The 10,112-nt window shown below is 39.2% G+C and overlaps 1 protein-coding gene and 1 long non-coding RNA gene across 2 annotated transcripts in view; both read right to left on the minus strand.

Moving 5' to 3' along the window:
- The window catches only part of LOC138972947 (uncharacterized), a 19,650-nt gene extending 16,716 nt beyond the window's left edge, over nucleotides 1-2,934 (minus strand). Inside the window, exon 1 of the mRNA XM_070345608.1 lies at nucleotides 2,807-2,934. The gene's annotated coding sequence lies outside the window, so the exon portion shown is untranslated. The remainder of the gene's footprint in view (nucleotides 1-2,806) is intronic.
- The window catches only part of LOC138972959 (uncharacterized), a 281,386-nt gene that overhangs the window by 249,396 nt on the left and 21,878 nt on the right, over nucleotides 1-10,112 (minus strand). The window lies entirely within an intron of this gene.

Below are 10,112 nucleotides of genomic sequence, written 5' to 3' on the forward strand. Positions count from 1 at the left end.
AAGACTTTCGACCGTGACGTATTCTTCTTACGCGAGCTTTATCCATAGACTTGGAAACTACGGAATTTCTACCCGTCCAAAGCGGCCTGGGGTGGCGTTTGCTGAAAAAATGGGGGCGCCTATTTTACCCACCGTATTTTTGTTAGTATGGTCCCCATTTTTGGTGAACTTCCATCTCCAACTGTAGCACGTAGCCGGGCACAACGAATCCTTCTTTATCATGTATCATTCGGTGTGCACATTTCTCAAATCGATTACAGTATAGCGTTCACGGGATACCTCCAGCTTCGCTGGGATAAACTCTTCCAACACATCACAGTGGGTTAAAGAACGACTAAAACTACTAAAACATACTAGATGTGTATTCCGGTAATATAACCAGCTGCTAAAACATAGTCTGGCTTCATCGCGTCACAGTGGTGTCACCATGCTAAAACCCACTCTATATATCACAGTATGTCATGTCAGCTACTAAAATCATACTCCTAGAGCATCCTAAAACGTGTCACAGTCTGTAGAGTTCATTTACCGGTTATTAAAAGCCAGGACAGCCTGGGGGTAGAAACTGTTTCTGAGTCTTGCCGTACGGCATCTGAGGGTTCTGAGCCTGCGCCCCGAGAGCAGAGGCTGGAAGAGATGACCAGCCGGGTGTGTGATCCACAAAACGATCCACATTTACGTTCATCTTATTCTCCATTATTTTCTGATTCCAAAAACATATAAATATGTTATATTTGGATTAAAAACAAGCTCTGAAAATTAAATATATAAAAAATATTATCAAAATTAAATTGTCGAAATCAATTTAAAAGCACTTTCCGCTTATTCCTTGTCGGTTCCTGATTCCAAAAACATATAGATATAATATGTTTGGATTTAAAACACGCTCAGAAAGTTAAAACAAAGAGAGGTACAGAAAAGCGTGCTATCCTTCTTAGCGCAACTACTACCCCGCTCTTCTTGTCAATTTCACTGCCTTTGCCATGAGCGGTGGACTGACGATGCTACGAGTATACGGTCTTGCTGAAAAATGGCATTGCGTTCAGTTTCATTCTGTGAGTTCGACAGCTACTTGACTAAATGTTATATTTTCGCCTTACGCGACTTGTTGTTTATTGCTGATAACTAGCTTGTTTTCTTGCGAAGAAGTTTCATTTTGTGGTTGGTAGTCCTTCTCTCTTAGTTGAACAGTTAGGCCTAATTAGAGTGAAATAGCTTTGATAGACCTTCAGCAAAAATTAAATACAGAAAAAATCACAAATGGTCCATATTAGGAGCCTGGGCGCCCAATATGGACCAGTGAAGCGGCCTTCACGAATCACCGTAAAAAGCCCCATATACTTCAAAATAGGATGATACAACTTAGCATGCAAGTCAGACTAATTCTATTATGCTTTAGATTTAGCTGTTTCGGGTTGATGAGAGCATTATTTGAAGCACACCAGGAAACTGAGGAAGCTTATTAAAAACAGAGTGAAAATAAGTGAAATTATCAACTTCCACAAAAAAAGACTATTTGTTATATGTTTTTGAAATGTCGAGGGCTAGTTATAGGTTATTTTCAGCAAGCTTCTTAATGAATTAATTAAAATTGCCTTTAGTTTTTATTTTCTTCGATTTGTTGAAGGTGGTCCATATTAGGGGACTCACACATACTTTGAGGTTTTGCTATTATTTTTTGTTTGCAGTAGAAACTCGGGGTGCACACTGTTAAAATATAACAAATACTGCCTTAGCTGTCATATATAGCCATTTTTGTGTTATGAAAGCTTTGGCTGTGGACAGAAACGAGTCCGTTTTAGGCGGCACATTTAGAGTGAACGCTGCCAAAAGTGAAAAAAGCGAAAAAGCCCAACGGTTTTGAGGTTTGTGTTTCTGCAACTGTTTTGTGCAACTTATCCAGAGAGGGTGAATAAAGCGAATGAAACTGTTTTGAGCGCTCTAGCGCCGTTAGTTTGTCAGAACAGGAGGCGGTCCATATTAGGAGCCGGTCCATATTAGGAGCCTTTCCCCTATATACCCCCCCTCCAACTTCCTTGGGCAGGGGTATTCATATTGTTCTATATCTGACAACATTTCACGGGTGAAGCAAGTTTACCTTTAGTAGAGTTTCAGAACAATCATGTAAATTAGTAAGCTTTTAGAACAATCACGTATGAGGGCTTACATGATTACGATGAAATAAATAGTAGACTTTCAGAACAATCATGTAATAGTCACTTTTCAGAACAATCACGCGTAACATTCGTATTTACTTTGTGTTTGCATGTTTCGAAATCTAGGTTGTGTCCTCTAGTATCTATGTGTTTCATCATTTCTTTTAATGTGAATGTTGACCATTTCTTTATTGCAGATGTAAACAAAATTCAAAATTGTTGCAACAACAATTGTCACTCCAATTGAGTGGCCTGAACAGCAACTACTGTTACTATGGATATCTGAGATAATGATGAAGGCGTATATATAGAGGTTACAACACGAGTGTTTTTTTATATGGCTTGTATTTCAGTCAATTAAGACCCAGCGGATGAATATCAAGGGACTCACGGGCCTCTGGCCTTCGGCCTTGGTCCATAAAGATGAAACAAAAGACGATATGGTCCCCTTGGACCAACAAAAAAGCTGGTCTGTCAACAAGCCACCAAACATCTTATAATAGAAGCTTCGGCCCGTAACGGAACGATGTTGCAGGCTTGTGTATTAGTTTTCTGTTCACCCGTCTAAATGTCGGTTGTTACTTTTATGTGTGAGGTGTGTGTAGGTATGTGTGTGTGTTTCTTGGTGTTTGCTTATTGTCTCCTCTCACCTTATGAACGATCCGAGTCCATCATACAACGATAGAAGTGTCCACCCCTCTGTTTGGTGTAACTAAAATGCGGAAGGAAAAATCAAACACGTAACGTAGAACTTGATCTATTCAGCAATGACTAGACTGACCTACACAATGTTTAGTTTCCAAGAAATGATGACGCGATTGCCATAAATATACTACCGCCATACGAAATAGGCAGATACGTGTAAGTGCCGATCTTTGTGGTGAAGCTGTTCATTGTAAAACCAGTTATATTACTGGAAAGGCCATGCATTCACCTACAATATTCAACAAAGCTATTGAAATTACATAATGTAATGTCTATTCATCGAATTCCCAAAAGCAAGGTCCCTGAGTTAAAATCGACAAAAACGCAACACGCTCTGCATGTCATTGAACAGAACAACGAAGTGTGTATCCAAAACAGTCAGTTTTGTTCCACTTTCTTGTCTGACAATGACGTTATGACATGCTCTACGACACCGGTGTCACTCCCTTAATGGCCCCTAATGGCGGGATTTGAAGTCGTGTTAGCGGACAATGGGACAAAATAATGGGTCATTTCAGTAACCACACAACGCATTGCCTTCACACGTTCGGTGATTTATGGGTAACACATGTCGTAAAACACACGGACTCGTTAGTGATTTCAGACATTGGTAACGCTGTTATGCGGCATGTCAGAAAGAGTTAAAAATAGTCGATAGATCTTTGCAGACTCAATACAAACAAAATGCTTTGTATTCTTCAAAAACAATACCAGATGCGCCATACTAACATTTCATATACATCCTTAACCAGACATGGGTGTTATGAGGATTTCAACGCGAAAGTATAATCGTTAAGAAGTAGGCTCTTTCGTACGCGGGCAGCAAATGACAGCCTACTCCTATGAAAAGCTCACAGCTGACACGTTTGACTGAGCATGGCTCTTGTAAGAGCATTTTCCGGAAACTTTTGTTCGCGTTTAAACCAGTGCACTGCGAGCGGCCTGTGTTAAATATGTATACAATTAAGGTGTTGCTAAATGCTTACATTTGTTGTTAAAGCCTGCTTATTGTCATTTGTTTCCGGTTCAGTCTGATACATCGATCTTTATCTGTGTTAACACTATGTCAAATAACAGCATAACTAATGCCTTAAATGACGACATGTGCTACCTCAAATCACCGCAAGTCTGAAGGCAATGCGTTGAGGAGTAACTGAATTGTGCCGTTATTTGTCTCATATCACATAAACGGCTTCAAACATCGCCCATAATGCCTTCTGAGAAGAATGACACCTACACCGTTCAGCATACCATAACATCATTGTTAGACAAGATAGGTGAATAAAACTGACAGTTGTGGATATACATTGATTTGTTTTCAATACAGAATACAGAATACAGAATACAGAAAACAGAATCTTTAATTGCCCAAGGTTGGGAATTTGTGATGACATTGCGGTTAAGAAACATTTCAATCAAGCCATATGCACCAGCACACGCATCATGTATACAAACTGGTCAACAACATTAATTTAAAATCAACACTGGACAGCATAAGTATAAAAATACATTCACTAAAACTAGCAGTATACACTTAAGCTTCCTCGCCTCAAGTCCCCCCCCACACACACACACACACATACATACACACACACCCACACACACACACACACACACACACACACATACACACACACACACACACACACACACAAAAACGCACGCGCACACACACGCACACACACACGTCACTGCCTCGTGCATTTTTATAACAAGACAGAAATCGCAGTCGCTGGTAGAAATAACACAAATAACAAATTAAAACATAAAATTCAATAAACATGTATAGATATGATGGTCAGCGAATTATATCACACACACACACACACACACACACACACACACACACACACACACACACACACACACATACACATACACGCACACACACACACACACACACACACACACACACACACACACACACACGCCTTTTTATAGATACGTATCACATAACTGAGCACCATATGGAAGTTAAAGTAGAGTAAGAGATTCAGCAATCACAGCACTTTCGCAATCAATAAAACCAGACTATTCAGGGACGCGCGCGGGTATTGTCTTGACAGCGTGTGGGAAGAAACTCTGTCCGAATCTACATGTCCTGAGGACTAGCAAAACTGGTTGCGTTGACGCTTTTCTGATTTATTGTCGATGTTAACGCGGGAACCTTTCTTTTGCAAATGTGATTGTTGGGGGTGTCTGTGGTGTAGGTTCTACTGTATAGACTCACCCTTATGTAAAATCAATCTGTTTGCTTAATGGTGTAGGGGAATGGATGGCCTTTCCAGTCATATAATTGGTTTTACAATTAACGGCCTCATCAACACGATCTGTACTCAAACGCATCTGCCAAGTTTTTTTTTTTATGACGCGAAGTATATAGCATATAATAATGTTGTGAATAACGTACGAGATGTAAGGACAAGTAATGATCTCCGTTTTGTGTTTGTTTGTTTATTTGTTTGTTTGTTTTTACATTTTAGTCAAGTTTTGACTAAATGTGTTAACATAGAGGGGGAATCAAGTTGAGGGTTGTGGTGTATTTATGTATGTAAAATGTGTGTGTGTGTGTGTGTGTGTGTGTGTGTGTGTGTGTGTGTGTGTGTGTGTGTGTGTGTGTGTGTGAGTGTGTGTGTGTGTGTGTGTGTGTGTGTGTGTGTGTGTGTGTGTGTGCAGCGATTCAGAGATAACTACCGGACCGATCTTCACGAAAGTGTACATGAAAGTTCCTGAGTATGATATCCCCACAATTATTTTCTTTTTTGGGGGGAATAAATGTCTTGATGACGTCATATCCGGCTTTTTGTGAAAGTTAAGGCGGCACTGTCACGCTCTCATTTTCCAACCAATTGTGTTGACATTTTGGTCAAGCATTTATTTTCGATGAAGGCCGGACTTTGGTAATTTATTTCAGCTTGGAAGCTTAACAATTATTTAATGAGTTTGCCAATTAAAGTTGTCATTGGAATCAAATTCTCGCAAAGAGATTCCAAATTGATTGCATCGTATTTTTCATAACATTTTGAATCAGAAAATATATACATATGTTATGTTTACTATTAAAATGTTATCACAATCAACGAAAATAGGTTAATCAATTCCACGACCAAACTTTGAGAAATCGATCAAAAATTAGTTCATCTTATCCTTTATAATTTCCTGATTCCAAAAACATATAGATATGATATGTTGTATTCAATACAAGCGTAGAAAGTTAAAAAGAATACTGTACACAAAAGCGGGTTTTCCTCCTTAGCGCAATACGCTACCGCGCTTTTCTGGCTTGTCAATTTCACTTCGTTTTGCACGTAAAAGGTGAGCGATTTCCTTCTCGCGGGGATTGACGAACCTGTCTTGTTTTGGTGACACATTTTTAAAATGCAGTGCGTTCAGTTTCATTTTGTGAGTTTTGCAGCTTGACTAAATGTAGTAATTTTGCCTACTCGACTTGTTTTGGTTTGTTTTGTTTTGTGTTGTATATTCCAATGTTTGTGCTTGTGTTGATTTCCTAATACTTCTTCGAAGGGAGAACTATTAGCAAAAGGCTTCTCAGAATCTAATTGGTAAATGTGACGTACCCTCCACCACGGAATGAATCGCATGTCACCTTGCGCGGTTCTGCGCTCGGCTTTATATAAGTCCGGGGGGTGTCTGGTAACAGTGTGAGGGTCACCTTAGTCACAGGTTTATAACTCAAACAGTTTTCGATCTTTTCTAAAACGGTTTTCACCACTGGATAGGGCATAAACATCTCTTTTGGCAAATGTAAAAATATGAAAATCATGCAAAGGTGACATGCGACTCAATCCGTGGTGGAGGGTCTCAAATAAGATTGTTATAATTATGTTTTCTTCAGATTCGACCCAATGCTAAGCCCAAGACTGCAGTGATCGAGAGCAAGTGAGTGTTAATCGCCACGCTGCGTGCATTCTTATGACATCCAGCGTTGTTGCAGATTCGCCCTTTCCAACTGAGATTATCACTTACGCGCGTGCGCATGATTTAAACGTTGTAAGAACACTAGGGATTCTTAACACTCTGATAAATACATATTGAGACACAATTGCGGAAGATACTTTATTTATCAGAAACGAGAAAATCACGCCTCACACTCTACGTTTGATGAAACAACTATTCTGTAACAGTTGGTTTGTTTCCGTTTATAACTGGCCTGTGTTAGCATTGAATGAATTCGCTTGATTTCGGGTGGATCTTCTTTTTTTCTAGATCATGGATTTCCTACCAATTATGTATCCGCTCAACGTTGTTCTTTCGACGTGGCTATTTCACGCAGGGAGTTCTTGTAAGTATTTTATATTTCTTTCGTGCAGACGGAAATAGCTTTATATCCTTAACGTTTAACAAGCTGCCTGTTAACCGCGGTTTCCTTTATGTAACGTTTGTTCACGCCTGTTACACTCGTTCGGAATGCCATGATACCTAAACTCCGCAGGATGGCCATACAAAATGATAATATATTCAATGGTTCTTTGCCCTAAGATTTGCATATCCGATTTTGTGTCGATTTTGGTTATCTTTTATGTACGCGTGTGTTTATAGTCACGTTTCATCGAGAGATTATCTTGTAAAAGAAAAAAAAAAGTAATTTCAAAAGCTCCCTAAATTTCTAACACAAGTGCGTTTTCTAGCATGAAAAGTGTTTATGAGAGAATATGCACACAACGGATTTATTTGTTTAACATAAAGTGCCTCTTTTTAACCAAGCGCATATTGCATTGACAATTAGAATTGAGTGATTGGTGCTTACAATATTAATGAAAAGTGTGATTTTGATTATTTAATGGAAAATAAAGTCCAAAGGCATCAAAGTAATTAGACATACATAGTATGCGATGATGTGCACGGTTTACATTGTGTGTGTTTGTACACTGCTCAAGGACGGAGAGTTCTGCCAAAAGGAAGTATATTTACATACTCTATTGTGAAAATGTAACTGTTAAAATTGTAAGCGCTCAGCAATATGTCATGTTGAGCCTTAATCAAATTAAATACATAATTACCCCTCATCAATGACGTTTTTTTCTTCTTTCCAGGTGGAGTGTTCTATTCTGAGGTTTTTGTGGTGAACAGAAGCACTTCCGAAGTGACCTTGAACTTTTCTGTTAACAACACATGTGTAGATAAAAACAATGGGAATGGAAACGTATTTGTAGAGATGATGAGCAAAGAAAACATACATTCTACTACTCTGTGCTTTTTCCTATTAAAAAAGGGAAAGTGCATCCACAAGTTGTCTCCGGGGTGCAGATGCGACGCAAAGTCACACACGTACTCTGTCACATCAACTGTTGACCGAGCGGGAGAAAAGTGGATGCTATTGGTCGAGTTAAACAACAGTAAAACAGTCAACAAAACACTGGAAATACCGGCAATTCCGGAACAAACGACTATTGTTGGTATGATGCATGTTGTGTTATTATCGTTGTTGTTGTTGTTCCCTGTCTGGCATTTTGTGTTCTATTTGTTAAAAAAAGACGTACGTGTATTGTATGTGTTCATCTCGTTAACCAAACAAATGAGTCAGTGACTTCTTTATGGTCAATAAAGGCTTTCTGAGCTTCGACATTGGGTCTATGCAGTTAGGTCGGTGCGCAAGGTAGACTTTAAGAAGGACGGAAAATAACTTCGTGTGGCACTTCAAGGAGTTGAACAGTTAGACATAGTTCTTTCCCTACCATGCAAGTGTTGTAAAAACCGTTCAGCTGTCAGTAAAGTGAACAAGCCAAATGTCTAATTCTTATAGAACGTAATCTATTATTTCCAAGGTATGTTGTTATCCAAAGTTTATCATTTTCAAAAGACAACGTCATGTTCTTTTTGCATAAAATCAGAGTTGGCATCGACTCAGAACGAATCTGTGGTGGACCTAGCATCAGAAACTGCAGTGACCATTGCAGACGGTAACATGTGTTTTCCTTCTGAATCGTATGTTAGAATAGTCTGGGTGTTTTACATGCATTACTGTATGACTTTCCACGAGCGAGTGCATGTGTGTGTGTGTGTGTGTGTGTGTGTGTGTGTGTGTGTGTGTGTGTGTGTGTGTATGCATGTATGTGTGTGTGTATGTATGTGTATGTATGTATGTATGTGTATGTGTGTGTGTGTGTGTGTGTGTGTGTGTGTGTGTGTGTGTGTGTGTGTGTGTGTGTGTGTGTGTGTGTGTGTGTGTGTGTGTGTGTGTGTGTGAACGGGTGGGTGGGTGACAGATTGTAAAATTAAGTTCTCCTTCACTCACTCAACTGACTAACAGAATATTATATAACATATTTCGCAGATATGAGTATTTCACTCACGTTTGTCAAAACCACATACCTTGTTTCAAAGGTCTAAACTTATGGTTGGCCTGTTTTACATGTATGCATTTGATAGTCAACACATAATGTCGATTTTGATAAGAACCAAGGCAAGCACTGCATGCCTGTTTGTCAAGGATTAATGTGTTTGTTTGTTTTTTAATCAGATGCTATGTTTTATCTCAATATTGTGGGTATTTAAAGAAAAGCGTTCGTTCAAAAAGACGTGCCTGACTTTTATTCGTGTGGTTCCAGGCGCCCCGACGTATGACGGTGACAACGTCTGGACAACGTATCCAATGCTGATCGCTTTTGCTGTAGCGATTCTGGCGGTTCTCCTGGTCATCACTGTGTTCATTGTGCTGTGTCGTCGTGAAAAAACCCGGACAGGTAAGCTAATCTGTTAGATGTTTGGTTGGTTGTGTTGACTATCTTGATTTAGAGTTTGTCTTATCTCATAAAGAACAAAAACAAAGTAATTCAAGAATGAAAAGCAAATGTTTAATCGAATGAAAATTAAAGAAAGAAAGAAGGAAAGAAAAGATAAAAAAAAACTGCAACATTCAACACAAACAATGTGTGCATCAAATATGTTTGCATTCAGCTGTCTGCCTTTTTCTGGTCGGTTTGAATAATACTTTATGTGCGTTGTGTTTCAGCAATCAAGCAAAGGTATGACTTTCCTGTTCTCTTTTGGACTCACAGATAGACAGACATACAGACAGACAGACACATTCATCGACACACACACACACACACACACACACACACACACACACACACACACACACACACACACACACACACACACACACACACACACACATTGACCTTGACATATTTCTGCAGAAAGACAAAGCAACTGAATCAAGCAAAAATAACTACAGTCGAACTTGTACAAGTTAACAATGAGAGGTAGCTGAGATATATATATATA

This window comes from Littorina saxatilis, linkage group LG8 (genome assembly GCF_037325665.1).
Source record: "Littorina saxatilis isolate snail1 linkage group LG8, US_GU_Lsax_2.0, whole genome shotgun sequence".
In the NCBI taxonomy this organism is placed as follows: Eukaryota; Metazoa; Mollusca; class Gastropoda; order Littorinimorpha; family Littorinidae; genus Littorina; species Littorina saxatilis.